The sequence below is a fragment of the Hemitrygon akajei genome, unplaced genomic scaffold (genome assembly GCF_048418815.1).
Source record: "Hemitrygon akajei unplaced genomic scaffold, sHemAka1.3 Scf000109, whole genome shotgun sequence".
In the NCBI taxonomy this organism is placed as follows: Eukaryota; Metazoa; Chordata; class Chondrichthyes; order Myliobatiformes; family Dasyatidae; genus Hemitrygon; species Hemitrygon akajei.
In genome coordinates, this window is record NW_027331995.1 from 858,633 (window position 1) to 876,498 (window position 17,866).

The following is a 17,866-nucleotide window of genomic DNA, read 5'->3' on the forward strand; positions in this document are numbered from 1 at the left end:
CGCGTCCTGTCGGGTTATCTCCCAACTGACCCTTCCGGTCTAGCTCTGTTTTAGACTATAAGACCGTAATATATACGAAAAAAGCTCTAAGCCAGTTGGATCATCGAGTCTGCTCCGATCTCTCTCAGCCCAATCTTGTCTTCTCGTAACCCTTCATGCCCCGATTAATCAAGTATCTATCAATTTCTGCCTTTTATATATCAAATAACCCGGCCTCCACAGATGTCTCCCTAAAAATAAAGATCCCGATAATCGATCCCGATAATCCATCCCTCCCTCCTACACCAGTTCTTCAGCCACACATGCACCTGTCAGATCATCCTATCCTTACCTTCACTGGCGAGTGCACAGGCAGTGGTCTAGATATAACTACATTGAATGTCCATTTTCAGTCTCGCTCCATAAAATCTCTCTTCAGTGTCTGCTTATTTCCCCGTGTATGTTATCGGTGGTCAGATGTATTTCGGCTTCTGGTTGCTCACACTCCCCGGTGAGAATGCCGTGGAGCGATCAGAGACTTCCCTGACCCTGACGCCTCGGAGAAACATACCGTCCAGGTGCCACTGTCGAGTCGACAGAATCTAGCCTCTGTTCCTCTGACTATTTCATCTTCCATCACCACCGCAGTCCTCTTCATCTCTCTGTTCTTCCATGCTACCAGAGTGCCAGACACCAGATCACTGCGACCACCTGCTCCCCGCCCTGGAGCAGATGTGTATATCAGGAACGCAGGAGATATCCCGGGATTCCCACATCTAACGCACAGAACAACTCCGGAGAGATGCTGCTGACATTAAGTTGCTGCACAAACACTTTTATTTATGGGGTAACGAAGACCAGGTTCAAGCAACAGTTCATCAGTGTAAAGAAATGTCCGTTTCTGTCAATTATTCCATTAATTGATAAAGATAATATCAAAGTTCTTCCCGGAGGCAGTCGCAGTGTTTTCCATCTTGACACTATAGAATTGGCGCTCATCAGAGAACATGGCAGCAGGTAGAATAAAACTAGTTTAGAATCCGGGAGTGACCGAGCACGGCAACAGAACCTTCGGCGAACGCAGCTCCCGAACTTCACTTCCTACCGATTACTAAACTCTTCCTCCCTTTTATTTTTCTTTTTTCATTATATCTCCGGTATCGTCAGAACCACAACACGTTCGATAATGAATCGCATACCCCAGTGTAAATTTCCATCGGTCAAGTGACCGACAAAGCCGTAGCTTCCTGTGACATGTAGGAAAACGAAATGCTAGCGGAAATACTGCCGTCTCGAGGCGAAGTGGCGGAATTCGCGCTGAGCACTCCTGAGAACAGATCGGGCCTGGTTCCTGCTCGGATTGAGTGGGCAGCACGGTAAAGAGAATTAGCTGATTGCACTCTACATCGGCACGCCCTTCAACACGCTATGAGCAGACAACATCCACGTGCACAGAGAACCCCTAACTTCAACGTTGGGGTTTACTTGTCTCCACTGAGTTGGTATCAACTTTCCAATGTGTTTACCTGAACAGGTAATGACTCAACTAGGTCCTGTTACCATCTATTACCACCTGCTCTCACCGACGCAGAGGTCAGACCGCCAATCTACAACAGCAACCACTTTGACAGTGGGATCGATTGTAACTTTGACACTGATGTTGGCAGATTGGAGGGGAGGTGCATTCACACCGGGTAAGGTTCGATTTGAAGTGAGTATTCCTGATGTTGAGGCGGAGATGCCCCGTCGGCAATTAGTGATGAAGATACCCAGAGCAGGCAGAGAAACAGCGCGCTGAGTCCAAGAATAGGTGGAGGGTTGGACACAGGAGAATGTACCGTCGGTACTGGGTGGGGAATTCTCGCCGAAAAGGTGTGCTCGGAGACAGAGCTGAATGTGAAATAAACTTACCGTCCCAGCAGCAGCTCCACCCGAAAATCTGAGAAGCTCCAGTGAATTGTTTATCAAAGTGTTTGCAGAAATACCTCACAGACTAGACGTATAATATTATGTGATGCGTATAACAATGACGTGGCATTACATTTTCCACTGAGGTGGTATACTTCGATTAATCCCCACGCGGAACTGAGACAACCATGTTGCAGAATGAGAGACAGAAAGGAACCAAAATCACCAATTTGGCAAAACGACCGTGACAGGACTCGAACCTGCAATCTTATGATGACTTCGATTCAAGCACCGAAGTCAGACGCCTTATCCATTAGGCCACACGGCCGCATTCTGTGGGAAATTCCAATGGAAAAAATGGGGAACATGCTGACTGCTGCCAGGAGTTTCCACGTGTAGAATGGTTTCCTGACCGAACTAAAAGTACTGGTATGCAGTGTTGTTATCCCAGGTGAACATTCGATCATTGTTCTTAATATCTCTCCATTCATTCCTGCTTTAGACTGTACATTTAAATTCAATATTCTCTTTCTGTCACACAGAAAGGAATTGTAAAATGCCCACACCACAGTCTTTTACGGTCGCGTTATATTCTAGGACTGGGATTATTGAATATGGTCCACCACATTTAATACATTATTGATAGAGTGAACTCGATTTCTTTTTGATATTTCAGCCGTTGGTTCGGTAATCCAGAACCGAACAGCCTTGTGTTTGTGTCGTGTAAGCATTGGGTGTTCGGATCTGCGGCTGCGCACAGCCGGAGGTGCCCTTCAGCGTGTCTGTAATGCAGTAGCTATCGAGTTATTGCATTTGCCCAATACACGGAAAGTTGTCATTCTAGAGCCAGGTGGCAAATTCCCTTAACATCTGTTCACTTGAAAACGAGCAATATGACAACAAAGCTACTGAAATTTTATTTAATTCAACATAGATTCATCTCATTGTACAACAGAAAACAGTCACGGGTTCTCCGAGTTGCGGAGCACGGAATGGAGCCTTTTGCCACAGCATGTCCATAGCGCCGAAGGTACCTGCATTAGGTATTTCCAAGTTTCCTGTGGTTGGCACAAATCTCTCTACACTTTCCCTATCCACGTCCATGAATTCTAGTAATCACAGAGAGCAAAGGAAATCGGCATAGAATCTGAAAACAAATGTGTGAATCAGAAGCAGAGTCTGTAATGCTCTGAAGAGATTCAGAAGCTCCAATCACAAGAGCAAGAAGTGGCTGAGCGGTTAAGGCAATTGACTGCTAATCCATTGTGCGCTGCACGCGTGGGTTCGACTCCCATCTTCGTCGCGCCATGTTTATCTGGGAGACCATCTTTGAAGCAATCACTTCCGAGCCTCCGCCTTTTGTCCCAGATACGCCAGACAGGTTGGTATGTGAGTCATTAAAAACAATATTCACCATTAGTTCGTAACCGAACTTGGCCACAATGCCACAAGACATAGAAACAGATTATACTATTCGGCTCATCGATGTTTCTCCGCCATTCCATCATGACAGATACATTATCACTCTCAACGCAATTCTCCTAGCGTTTTCTCGTCACCTTTGACAACCTTACTAATCAAGAACCTGTCACCCTCCGCTTTAAATAAACCCAATAAGATGGGCTCCACAACGAGCCATGACAATGAATTCCACAGATGCTTTATACCCGCTGCAGAATGTCCTCCTCATCTCTGTTCTAAAGGGACGTTCTTATCTGTGTCTGTGCCCTTAGCACTGAAACTGAACGGATTGTCACATGAAGAGAGTCTGTTGGCACTGGGTATCTATTCACCGGACCTCAGCAGAATTAGGGGTGACCTCGCTGAAATCAATCGAAGGCAAGGGAATGGGAGGCCTGGAAGAGTACGATCAGCCCATGATTTAATTTATTTCTCCCGTTCTTCTGTCTTCGACGCCTCCTCAACTTCCGTTTGCCTATTTCGTCCAGGAGCTTCGCTTGGCTCCCTTGTTTTAAATTCTGCAACTGCGCTTGGCCGCTGTTCCTTCACACTTTGTTAAGGTAACCGATCAGAAATTTTTAAATTTCGCTTTTTCAGATTTTGCCTGACCCGCCGAATGTTCCGGGTATTCTGGACTTTAGTGCTCAAAACATCCGATTTCCAAGGGAGAATAATATAGGTCCTTCAAAACATTTGTCGTTGTTGTTGTTCCCCGTCCCCCCCGGGGATTACTGTAAGCCACTGCAGCATTATTCTAAATACATTAATGCTCGTTGTTCCAGAGCGGAGTATCGTATGAAACTTATCTCATCTGATCCCCATCGTGCATCTCTGTGTTTTCTCAACCCCCTCTTCAATCAGGGCATGGAAGCAAACCCTGGTTCACGAAACTGCACACAGACCCTTATTTCAAATTTCCGAACTCCCGAAGGTTCGGATACTAACTCACAAGTGCTGTCTGCCGCTCTCGCCTGAATCTCACCGGCGATCCGCTTCCAGCATCGCCTGTAAACCTGCAGCAATTTCGTGAATTTAAATATTTTACACTGTTGAAATGGAATAACACCAAGAACCCCGAAAAGGCTCCGAGCCCGCTGCAGTATCCGAGTTTACTCTGAGAACGGCTTTGCATTGAAAAGTCAGAACTGCCTGCCATGATTTCACAACATGAATCCATCTCCCCCATCTTCACTCTACATCCGTTTTAATTGCGAGCTTAGTTTCAGCCTAGGCAACTGATTAAACTGCAAGGGCACTTCTGACCGAGCGTAGAGTTTTCTCAGCAGTCTGCACCGCACTGACTGATACACCGGCATCACAACGCTGTCGGTAACAGAACAAGTCCAAAGACCACTCACACAGAACTGCAAATGTTGGTTCACCTGTGTTCTTACCAGGAACACCAATAACGGCAATGAGCATGTAATATATCTTTCTCACACGGTAAAATGTTTCACGTATTCTGTGTGAGATTCAGCCTGTCTTTCAGCTAACATGATCTCGCTGAAGAAACACTGAGCTGATGAATCTCCACGGTCATTCGTTTATACTCGCTCCAGCACACTGAATATTCAATACTACACAAGACTGACGTGTCTTCCGACAGCTGGGATAACAATAAACATGATGTAATTCAAGTAAAATTCCAGTTGTAATCATGTATGGATAGCTTGACACGAAATTGCAAAATCTCAAAGGCGAAGGAATGACGATGCGAGAATTCAGTGAATGTTGTTGCGAAACACTCTCAGTCTCACCTCTCGGTTTCATGATTACTATCTTTGATCTTGTCCATTCCTGAGTTCCACGGAATTTTTCATCATAGATCAATGATCTCCTGCTATTGGGAAGCTCAGTTTCACGCTGAAAATTATCTCAGCTATAGATCCTGCAATAGAAATATTTTAAAAATAATATGATGTTTGTAAGTTAATACCGTGAAGAGTTTTAAACTAATATAGCATCCAGACTTACAAAGGCACTCAACGTATTGAACCCGTTAATTAAATTAATTGCAGCCTACACAAAATGCTGGAAGGCCTCAACAGGTCAGCAACTGGGCATGAATAAGCAGTCAATACTTCTGGTCGCGTCTCTTCTTCAGAGGAATTGAGGGTTCGTCGATCACCTGAGCTCCAGCCACAAAATAAAGCACAATTTCCCAGTGACTAACTTCCTCAATTCCTGTCTCTATTCCCGGTCCGATATGTCGGCCCATGACCGCCTTTTCTGCAGTGGAAGCTCTCTGGCAAGACGAGTAACGATAAGACCACACAATGTAGGGGCAGAATTAGGCTACTTGGCCCATCAATCCTGCTCCGCCATTCCATCATGACTGATCCTTTTTACCCCTCCGCAACCCCATTCCCTGGCCTTCTCCCGGTAATCTTTGAAGCCGGTTTCGATCAATGAATTATCAATCTTGATGTAGTTGTGCATTAAATTGTCTGAACTGGATTGCACGTAAGTAAAACCGTTCACTGTGTCTAGAGAGACTTGATACCACATTCAGATATCGCCCAAGTGCGGAGTGAGAGACACTGAAGCAGGTCGATATTCCACAGACTTTAATATGAACAGCGTTAAAGGGAAAATATTTTCATTTTAGAATATTTTTATTCATACATAATCTTCCACAACTATAGAATAATACAAAATATGAACAAATTAATATGTATACAATTAATAGAGCTGAAGAAAAAACTAATCATAATTTATAAAAATGAAATATATATATATATATATATTTTGAAAAAAGAAGGGAAAAAATCTCATCTAACTGAGAAAAAAACTACAAAAAAAACCCATTAGGAATCAGTATGCAACCTACGGGAGCAGTACGTTTAACCACCATCTAAAAATATAGAAAAATATGTGAATTGGTGTTGAACGGGAAAATAAACAATAAACGCTGGGCCAAAGAGGGCCGTTAACTGAAGCTCTCAAAAGGAGTTGATTTGTAAGTCCAATAGCTCAGGGAAGGCCAATGAAAAACGGCAGCGAAACGTTGCTAGTCTCTGTCCAAGTCTGGACAGGTACTACGATGGCAAGTATGATGTTAAATACAATGACGAATAAGTAATATTTAGCTGACACGTGCAAATTCGCAATCGCAATTGTCCTAACTGCACTGCCGAATCCGTGGGTTTGACAGGACTATGTAGTAGCAAGTGATTCCGTCGTCAGTTCTAGAAAGAAATTGATCAGTTTGCCAGACGACCATTGAAGGGAAGACGAGGGTCAGTTTTGAGGTATGTGGCGATTACCTTCCACGGATGAGTAGGGCTGGGATATTCATAATGAGTGATCAGGCTCTCTGGAGGGCTGATGTAGACAAAGAACAAGGAAATTGAAGTTCGAACATCATTGGAGGCAGTCAGGCAGATTGCTAACGTAGTGTTCAATACATTCCGAATACCTGCCTTCGCTGACTGGAAAAATCATGATGCAATAGTATATAATATTGGTCTGACTAGAGTACCATAGCGAAATGTGTTGAATTTCTCCGGTTTAATCTGATAGAAGAGACTGGCACAGCAATTGAGTTGCATACCTGCCAACCTCGGCTGCTGCACTTTCAGTGTTCACAATGATGTCTCCAGTGCATTGGAGAACAAACATAGCCACAGGGTTCAGGTACTCGGACTGTGGAATACTTGTGCGCGGCTAACGTTATTTCACCACACATGAATGTTTCATCCACTGATATTGTAACTACTTTTCTATGTTTCTGGCCTTCTCTAACGACATAGTGAGGAGGAAAATAAACTAGGAGACGGCGTTATTTCGTCGAGCACCATCGCTCCAGCAGGTCTATGGATTATTCCTGTGCCATCGGTGAGGATAAACTCAAGACGTAGGAGCAACAATCTGATGTCATGAATGTCGGTTAAAAACATCCCTCCTCCTCCTCTCTACTTCTATTCACCGCTCTGGCCTCATGTTTATTCTCACCTGCCTATCACCTCACACGTTATCCCCGTCCTGCTCCGTTTTCCCTGTGCTCCACTGTCCTCACTTACCAGATTGCTTCCGCTCCAGCGATTTATCTTTTATACGTCTTTCGCTTCTTCTTTTCCCTCCCCAAGCCATTTATTCTGGCGTCTCCCCGCTTACTTGCCAGACGCAAAGAAAGGTCTCGGGTCGATGATGGAATAATCGTCAACTGTTTATTCATGTCCACAGATGCCGCCTGACCGACTGAGTTTCTCCAGCGTTCAGTGTGTTTCTTTGGATTACATCATGTGCGGAATTTCACATGTTTAAAATATTAAAATATATGTATTTTGAAACGGTGAAATGGATGGAGACGCACGAATTAGAGAATCATTCACAAATGCTTCACACTACATGTGCTTTCGGAGAATGACTTGTCGGGGAAAATGTGAAAGGAAGAAAATGTGGCAGGAATAAATTTCAGCGCAAAAATTACCAAAATACCGTGGCATGCAGAAATTGGGGCACCCCTAGTCAAAATGTCTGTCACTGTAAACAGCTAAGCGAGTAAAAGATGACCTGATATCCAAAAGTCAAAAATTTAAAGATGACACGTTTCTTTAATATTTTAAGCAAGGTTACTTTTTATTTTTTTATTTCCATCTTTTAGAGCTTCAAAATGACAAATTGTAGCTGCGTGCCACACACAGCGCTGGATTAACGACACGCAGTCGGTGAGTTGCAGTTGCAAAAGAAATTTATTCAAACTTCTCGGCCTTGCTTTAAAGCCTTCATGTTCTCTCCCTGCCCGTGCGCATATTCAGGGACCTGTCCCGCGCACGGGCTTTTCCCCTTGCTGGTGAAGAAGGCCTGGCGCCCTTTTTGGGACCAGCCTCAATGCCGGCGCGCCACTTTCTGAGCCGGTTCGAGTGCGCTGGTAAGTGGGTCGCCACATAACCCACCACCCCCAGAACTGGCGATACACCCCCCAATGTCCTCCGTCTGGGAGGTCTGCCTCTGCGCCGCGGTGCCTGAATCTCGACTGGCTGCGCCAAGTACACTTGAGCCGGTTTGAGTCGGTCCACTGTGAAAACCGCCTCTCTCCCCCCAATGCCCAGCACGAACGTAGACCCGTTGTTTCTGATCACGGTAAACGGCCCCTCGCAGGGCCGTTGTAGCGGTGTCCGGTGTCCGCCCCGTCGTACAAAAACAAACTTACAGTTCTGTATGTCATTGGGTCCGCAGATCGGGTTCTGCCCATGCTGTGAAGTGCGTATGGGGGCCAGGTTACCGAGCCTCTCACGTAGCCTGTCCAGGACTGCTGCGGGTTCTTCCTCTTGCACCCTTGGGGCCGGTATGAACTCTCCTGGGACGACCAGGGGTGGGCCATACACCAAGTCGGCCGATGAGGTGTGCAGATCCTCTTTGGGCGCTGTGCGGATTCCGAGCAGGACCCAGGGAAGCTCGTCCACCCAGTTCGGCCCTTTGAGGCGGGCCATGAGAGCGGACTGCAGGTGAAGGTGGAAACGCTCCACCAGTCCGTTCGACTGTGAGTGGTAGGCAGTTGTGTGGTGCAGCTATGTGCCCAAACGGCTGGCTATAGCTGACCACAGGCTGGAGGTGAACTGGGCGCCTCTGTCGGAGGTAATGTGGGCCGGTACACCAAAGCGAGACACCCAGGTTGCAACCGGTGCTCGGGCGCAGGATAAGTGTTGTCCACAAAAGGGAGAGGTTTTACAGCGATAAGGAGGGGTGTAGGGGGCTGGAAGCCAACTGCATGTGAATGAAATGCCAGACCTGCCCCAAACCACTCTCCTCACTAGTCAGGGTCGCGAACAGTCCTTCCATATGAGGCAACTTTTCAACATCGTGCCTGTTGGGGTCATCTGCTGTTTCCAGTTTTCCAGGTGTGGCCTCCTCGACATTAATGACACCCGATGTAGCCTCTGCATTCTGCACTCTGTCCCGATGAGATTCTGCAGATGTTGGAGATGCAGAGTAACATACACAAAATGTTGGAGGAAGTCAGAAGGTCAGGTAGCTTCTATAGAGGGGATAAAGCAAAACAGAGATTTCCTGCCGAGACCCTTCATCGGGTCTGGAAGTGGGGAGAAGCCGGAATAAGATGGTGCGGGGTGTGGAAAGAGTCCAAGCTGGTAGATGATCGGTGAAGCCAGATAAGAGTGAAAGTGTGTGTTGTTGTTTGAATTTCCAGTATCTGCAGATTTCCTTGTGTTTGCTCTGAAAAGAAGGAATCTGATAGGATAGGAGAGCGGGCAATGGGAAAAAATTGAAGTAAAAGAGGAACCAGAGGGAGACGATCAGCAGTGGAGAAGACAGAAGTGGGAGACAGAATGGAGGAAACGGGCGTGTGGGTTGAAGAAAAGAAAAGGTGAAGATAAGGTTAAAGATATCGATGTTCATGCCATCGGGTTGTAAACTACCCGGATGTAATATGAGGTGTTGCTCCTCCAATCTGAGAGTGCACTCACCGTGTTAGTTAAACAATGAACCGGAAGGGGGAGTGGATTAATAATTTTCCCCTGGGATCCCTAGTAACCCAATCCTCTCTGACCTTAAACCAGTGCCGTCTGGTTGTTGTTTTCACAAAAGTGTGGAAAAGGATAGCAAACATTCCGCATTTCTCCAGGACTCAGTCTTTCCAGTAACGGCACTAATCTCGAAAATCTCTGCACTCATTCCAGCTTGACGGCCTCACTCCGAAAGCAGAACGACCAAAACTGAATACAATAACCCAGGCGTGGATACCCTAACAATAATCTAACCCTAATGCAACCTCAATAGCCTCTTCTTCAGACCATAGACCATGAGATATGAGACTGAGGCTGCTCACACATTCGAGTCTGCTCTGCCATTCCCTTGTATCCAATTGATTATCCCTCTCTACCCCATTCTCCTGCCTTCTCCACATAACCTTTGAACATCCATTTAAAATACACTCAATGACTTGGCCTCTACTCCGTCCGTGGTAATGAATTCCAAAGATTTCCCACTCCCTGACTACAGAAATTCCTCCTCATCTCTGCACTCAGTGGATGACCTGTGTATTGAGCCGGTGGCCTCTGGTCCCAGGCTCACAGTGTGTGGGGTGAATCTTCTTCACAGCCACTCTGTCGAGGCCTTTCAATCTTTAATAGGTTTCAATGAGATCCCTCTCTTTGTTCCAGACTAACCAGTGCAGGGTCAAAGCCATCTAACGCCTCTCATACGTTAACCCTTTCATTCCTGGAATCACTCTCATGAGCCTTCTCCGGAACCGCTCCAGTACAAGCACATCTTTTTCTCAGATAGGAGGTTGGAAACTGCTCACAATACACCAAGAGAGATCTGATCAGCGCGTTATAAAGCGACAGTATCACATCCTTGCTCTTATCTGCTAACATTACAGTTGTCATCCTTAATCAACTCAATCTGCAAGCAAACCTATAGGGACTTCTACTTAAGGACTCCCAAATACCTACGCACCTCTGTTTTTTGAAAAAAAAAAATCTCCCATTTACTTTTTTTCTACACCCTTATTCCTTCTACCATTTGTACATGACCGTACACTTGAATACACTGTAATTCATCTGCTACTTCGTTGCCTGTTCTCCAAACCTATCAAAGTCCGTCTGCAGACTTCTGCTTTGCTCTAAAGTACCTTTCCCATACCTATCTTTGTATCAACTGCAAAGCTCTTCACCAAGGTATCAATTCCTTCATCCATATCATTCAGATTTAAAATGAAAAGATGCGGTATCAATACCCACCGCTATGGAACACCATTAGTTACCGACAGCAAAACAGAATTGCGCACATTATTCTGACTCTTTCTCCCTTGTCAGTCAGACAATCGTCGATCCGTACAAGTATCTTTCCTGTAATTCCATGGACTGGGATCTTGTTAAGCAGCCTCACCTGCAGCACCTTAGAAACATAGAAAACCTGCAACACAATACAGGCCCTTCGGCCCACAAAGTTGTATCGAACATGTCCTTACCCTTGAGCTACCTAGGCTTACCCATAGCCCTCGATTTTTCTAAGGTCCATGTACCTATCCCGGAGACTCTTAGAAGACCCTATCGTTTCCGCTTCAACCACCGACGCTGGCAGCCCATTCCACGCACTCACTACTCTCTGCCTAAAAAAAAACTTACTCCTGATATCTCCTCGGATCAATGCCTCTCATCATCCTGTACACCTCCATCAGGTGTCCTCTCATCCTCCGTCACTCCAAGGAGAAAAGTCCGAATTCACTCAACGTATTCTCATAAGGCATGCTCCCAAATACAGGGAACATCCTTGCTTATACTCTCTGCACACTTTCTGTGGTTTTCATATCCTTCCTCCAGAGAGGTGATCAGAATTTAGCAAACTACTCCAAGTGGAGACTGATCAGGGTCCATAATAGCTGCAGCATTACCTCTCTGCTCCGAAACTCATTCTTACGGAAGTCCAAAGCACCGTACGCCTCCTTAACCACAGAGTCAACCTGCGTAGCAGCTTTGAGTGTCCAATGGACTCGGACCCCAAGACCCCTCTGATCCTTCACACTGCCAAGAGTCTTACCATTAATCCTTCATTCTGCCATCATATTTGACCTAACAAAATGAACCACCTCATACTTATTTTGGTTGAACGCCATCTGCCAGCTATCAGCCCAGTTTTCTTCCTATCAATATATCGCTGTAACCTCTGACAACTCTCCACATTATCGACAACAGCCCCCAATCTTTGTGCCATCAGCAAATTTACTAACCCATTCCTCCCGTTCCTCATTCACGTCATTTATAAATATCACGAAAAGCAGGGGTCCCAGAACAGATCCCAAAGGCACACCACTGGTCAACGAACTCCATGCAGAATATGACCTGTCTATAACCACGCTTTTTCTTCTGTGGGCAAGCCAGTTCTGGATGCACAAAGCAAAGTCCCCTTGGATTCCATGCCTCTTTACTATCTCAATGAGCCTTGCATGGGGTACCTTGTTAAAGGTCATCTGAAAATCGAAACAAACAACATCCTCTGCCCCTGCTTTATCTGTCCCGACTGTTATTTCCTGAAGAATTTCCAAGAGATTTGTCAGACAAGATTTCCTCGAAAGGATTCCTGTTGGCTTTGGCCTACTTCATCATGTGTTCCCAATTACAGTACCCAAAAAACTCACCGTTATTACACTCGAATATCTTCCTGGCCACTGAGATCAGACTAGCTGTCATAAAAGTTTATTTCTTCTGCCTCCTTCACTTCTTAAAGTGTGCAGTGACATTTGCAACTTTCTAGTCGGCCAGAACAATTGCAAAATCCATTGATAGATCATTACTCATTACATTATGAGGAAACTAAGGAGAACCTTCTTCATTCTGAGGGAGGGAGGATGTGCAACGAGCTGCCAGAGCAACTGGCAGGGACGATTTCAATGTTTAAAAGACGTTTACTTAGGTCCACGGATGAGAAGGACATAGAGGGTTATTTCGGTACCCTGGGGCGGGGTTCACCTTCTGGTCCAGGAGTCTTATCTACCTTCAGGCCTTCTAGATTCCAAAACACCTTCTTTCCTTGGTAAAAACATTCATCCTCACTTCTGCCCCAGATACTCCTGAATTTTTGGCATTTATGTAATTCATGCAATGACATAATTATAGTGGGTGACTCAATCTGCAGGAGAATTTGAAGAGTCAGAAAGTGTCAGATTGCAAGAGAGCGGATGCTTTCAATATGGTGTTTTAGAGCAGTTGATGGTTGAGCCTAATCGGGAACTGCTATCTTACACTGGGTGTTGTGTAACGACCTAGATCTTATTAGGGACCATTAAAAGGCAGTGATCGTAATATAATTGAATTCCTGCTCCGCCTCACGTTTATGGACATGTAAGACAAAGTCGCTTCTTGACCACCCTTTTCCGTTTTAAACTTTGAAATTTCAACTTCAACTTTATTCAGTCGGATCTGTAGAGGAACAGTTATAATTATGGATGCTCTCAGAAGTGCCAAAAGAAATCCGGATCTAGGCAATGGGAAGCACAAAAAAGCTGAAGAATTCTCGGAGCAACACCCCTGGGTAAAGAGACTAGAATCTCAAATCAGCAATATCGGCATTGAGAAAACTCAATTAACAGAGGAATTCGAAGGAAAAGTTGACTCTCTGAGCCTTGATCTTAAAGAAGTTAGTCGAAATGCTGCTGACCTTTCTTCTCGTTAGGTAAAAAGTTCAACAATGGATCGTCGATTTCGAAGCTCGATCACGTCGGTATAATATCGGAATTGTTGGATTAAAAGAGAAATCAGAATCGGCCGACACACTGTATTATTTTGCAAAAATGTTTGTTTTTATTTCCGGAGGTTTGTTTACAGCCTTCAGATATCGAAATGGCTCACAGAATCGGCACTTAGATACATGTTATGGAAGTATTCTTTGATGAACTTCAATAACAAAAAATAAATTGCAAAAAAAAATGAAATTTTTGGATCAAGGTAAAAACAGACATATTGTTGTGTGTTTTCTCCGTTTCAGAGACAAAGACCGTATTATTAAGCTTGCGAGAGAAAAAAAAAGACTATTTCAGTATCAGGATTCAGGTATTCGCATTTTTGAAGATTTTCCATGCGAAATGGTTAAGAGGCGTACTGGATTTGCATCGGTTATGAAATTAGCTTATGAGAAAAAAGCTCTTTCCACTGCTTCAGTATTCAGCGAAATTAAGGGTTTTTTTGTCAAAATGTCTGGCTTTCATATTTTTGATGATCCAGTCGAAGCATTGAGTTTTATTAATTCTTTATCCGACGCATCCGATGACGAGTCTGAAGCCTGAAGCTTGAATGATTTATACTGGCTTGATTGTCTCGGGTGTAAGGAGTGATGAGATTGGAAGATCTGATGGTTACAGAAGTTGTTACACCAAAATGCATTTTTATCTCTGAAACAGACTGGTTTGGATGGCTTCAATTTCAGAAGGCATAGAGGGAGAACAGTTGATAGACTGTAATAAGTTTGAACCATTTAGAATTTATTTTTCTGCAGATTTAAATTAATTAATTGTTTTTTTTTGTTTCCTATGCTTCTGTAAAGATCTTTTCAGTAATTATTTGGATTCCCTTATGTTCTAAAGATAGATCGGACAATTTAAAGTTGGCGATTGATTTTCTTTTGTGCAAATATTTAAAGAATTGTTTTAGATGTGTTTTTCATCCCTTATCTAATGTTGTGAAGGTTACTTTCAAATTGAAGGTGCTTTGTTTCACAAGAAAAACACTTTCCTTGCAAGTTAATTTGATTGAGATATATGTCGACTGTAATGAGTTTTATGTTCGGTAGAGGGAGACAGAGATGTTTTCTTTTGTTCTTTTTTACTTAGGTAGGCGGAGCTTAGATTTGCATCTATGCTTTTCTTGGGGCTTGCGTCGATTGATATTGACTTGTTTCTGGGCTTTGTAGTTTGGGTGGGATTCCCCCCCCCCCCCCGTTATGGAATACCGGAGCATACGCCAATTATTTTTATCGTTGTTCATCTCCGCCATTTTCGACTTCCCTATCCTGACATGCGTCTAACTATTGTTTATATAATCAAAGTTCCATGATGATATCTAAAAAGTTAAATGTTTTAAGTTGGAATGTTCGCGGTTGGAATCATCCTATTAAGCGTAAGAAAACGTTTAAAGTTATTAACCGATTCCAGCCTGACATAATCTTTGCTCAAGAGACGCTTATCAGGTTATGTGACAAAAAGCGATTTTTTAAATATTGGAGGGTCCTCAGTTTCAGGCAAAATCCTAGAGTAAAACTAGAGGTGTTTCTATTTTTATTGATTCCAATATTCCTTTTAATCAAGAGGATATTATAGCTGATATTAATGTTAAACTTTTGATTGTTAAAGGAATAATTTGTAATAGGAATATTATTTTGTTAATATTTATGGACCAAATGTTGATGATCCCTCATTTTCTAAAACATTTTTTGCTCTATTACCTGGTTTAAATCAATATATGTTATTAATGGGCGTTGATTGTAATACTTGTCTAAATCCTTTAGTGGATAACTCATCATCCAAATATCAACTCCCTAATCGTTCTGCGTCATATATTCCTTTTTAATTGATTACGGTTTAATTGAGATCTGGAGGAATATGCACCCTAGTGATAGAGAATACTCTTTTCCCTCACATTTTTATAATAAATATTCGAGAATCGACTATTTTATAGTTGACCCTCGACTTTTATTCAATGTTCAGAAATGTGAGTATGATGCGATTGCTATTTCTGATCATGCTCCTTTAAACTTAATATTTGAACTGAAAGATGTTGTTTCTACCAGACCATTTTGTCGTTTTCCAGAACATTTATTACAAAGTTCAGAATTTGTTGAGTTTATCGAAGCTCAGATAAAAGAGCTTTTTCTCATTAATAATATAGGAAAAGTCTCTAAGTTAGTAATTTGGGATACATTAGAAGCTTAACTACACGGTCAAATTATTTCGAATATAGCTAAACTGAAGAAACAAGCAAGAATGGAATTAGATAAAATTTCTAAACAAATTATAGAATTAGATAACATCAAAGCAATCTCTCCAAATGTTGTTTCATTTAAAAAAAAGAGTAGAATTACAATCACAGTATAATGTATTACTAATATATCCTATTGAAGGATATTTGCTTAAATTGAAAAGTCAATTTTATATTTTTGGAGATAAAAATAATAAGCTCTGAGCTTCTCAATTAAGAACAGCTAGAGCTGAAAGACAAATCTTAAAGATTCGTAAAAATAATAGAGATATAGTAAGTAATCATGAGGACATTAAGATTTCAAGATTTTTTCTCTGATCTTTATAGATCTCAATTTCCTGCAGATTCCTCCAAAATGAAGGCTTTTTTTAACATAAGATTAAATTTCTGAAAAAATTCTCCTGAAGGTCAACAGAAGCTTGATGCTCCAATTACCGAGCATGCAATTCGGAAAGCTATTTTCTCAATGCAATCTGGTAAAGCTCCTGGACTTGGTGGTTATTCAGTGTGATTTGACAAAAAAATTGAAAGATTACATTCTCCGTATGGAAATATTTCATGAATCCTTTGAGAATGGTAATTTACCTTCTTCTTTTTATGAAGCATCTATTTTCTTAATTCTTAACAAAGAGAAAGATCCTGTTGAAAGTTCATCATATAGACCTATTTCGCCATTAAATGTGGATGCAAAAAATCTCTCTAAAATAATGGCTAATCGCTTGGAAATTTTTTGACTAATAACGTCTATGGATCAAACGGGCTTTATTAAAGGCCGTTATTCTTTCTCTAACATTCGGAGATCGATGATCATTATATATTTATCGTTATCGAAGCAACCTCAATGCGTTATCTCTCTCGATGCTGAAAATGGATTTGATAGAGTTCAGTGGCCATTTTCAAAGTATTAGAAAAATTTGGTTTTGGTAATAATTTCAATAGATGGATTCAAATTATTTATAAAAATCCTATTGCCAAGGTCATTAATAATAAATGCAGGTCTTCTCTTTTCTCCCTTTCTCGTGGCATTAGTCAGGGATGTCCATTAAATCCTTCATTATTTAATCTCGTATCGGAGCCTTTAGCTATAACATTACGAGAAGCTAAAATATTCGTGGTATCTCTATGAATGGAATCATGCATAAGATTTCTCTTTATACAGATGATCTTTCGTTATTTTTTTTTTCTTTTCAATTCTTGAGGAATCAATTCCTAATCTTTTGGAAACACTTAAAGATTTTGGGAAATATTCAGGATATAAACTTAACTTGAATAAAAGTGAATTGTTCCCGTTAAATGTTCATGTTAGTACATATAATGATATTCCTTTTAGACTTGTTAATACATTTAGATATTTAGGTATTATAACTACTAAAAATATAAAGATCTCTATAAAGCGATTATAGTTTCTTTAATGGACTCCATGAAACAAATATATTCTAGATGGAATCCACTTAGTATTCTTAAAAGGTCGTATTCATGTTGTGAAAATGATGATTTTGCCTAGATTTGGAATATATATTTTTCAAAATATATATTTTCCAAAATATATCTATCTTTTTAACTGAGAAAAATCGATCAAATTGACTCTATTATTTCGTCTTTGATTTGGAAAAATAATAGAATAAGAATTAATAAGTATCATTTACAAAAAAAATAAAGATGGTAGACTTGCACTTCCTAATTTAAGACTGTATTATTGTGCTGTGACTATCAGACAATTATGGTTTTTGTTATATTGGATTGATACGAACCAAAAACCATTATGTGTTGATTTGGAATTAAAAGCTGTTAAACAATTCCATTTAACTTCAATTTTAGGAGCTCCATTACATTTACAGCTCCCTAAAATTCCAATTTTAAATCTTTATCCGGTTATTAAACAATCCCTACGGATTTGGGTTCAGTTTCGTACTTTTTTTTAAAATTTTAAACAATTTACGTTGTCTAGTTTTATATCGAAACTTTTCATTTAAATCTTCAACAACTGCCCCCATTTTTCTTCTATTGAAAAATAAAGGACTCCATTCTTTTACAGATTTATTTTGTGATGGTCGATTGATGACTTTTGACGAGTTAATTAATAA

At 41.9% G+C, this 17,866-nt stretch overlaps 1 non-coding gene across 1 annotated transcript; it reads right to left on the reverse strand.

Annotated features, from left to right (window-relative positions):
• Nucleotides 1-2,126: 2,126 nt before the first annotated feature.
• trnar-ucg (transfer RNA arginine (anticodon UCG)) lies at nucleotides 2,127-2,215 on the reverse strand. Its single transcript is given in 2 exon segments — nucleotides 2,127-2,162; nucleotides 2,179-2,215. It is a non-coding gene; the product is annotated as a tRNA-Arg (tRNA).
• Between the last annotated feature and the right edge of the window lie 15,651 nt (nucleotides 2,216-17,866).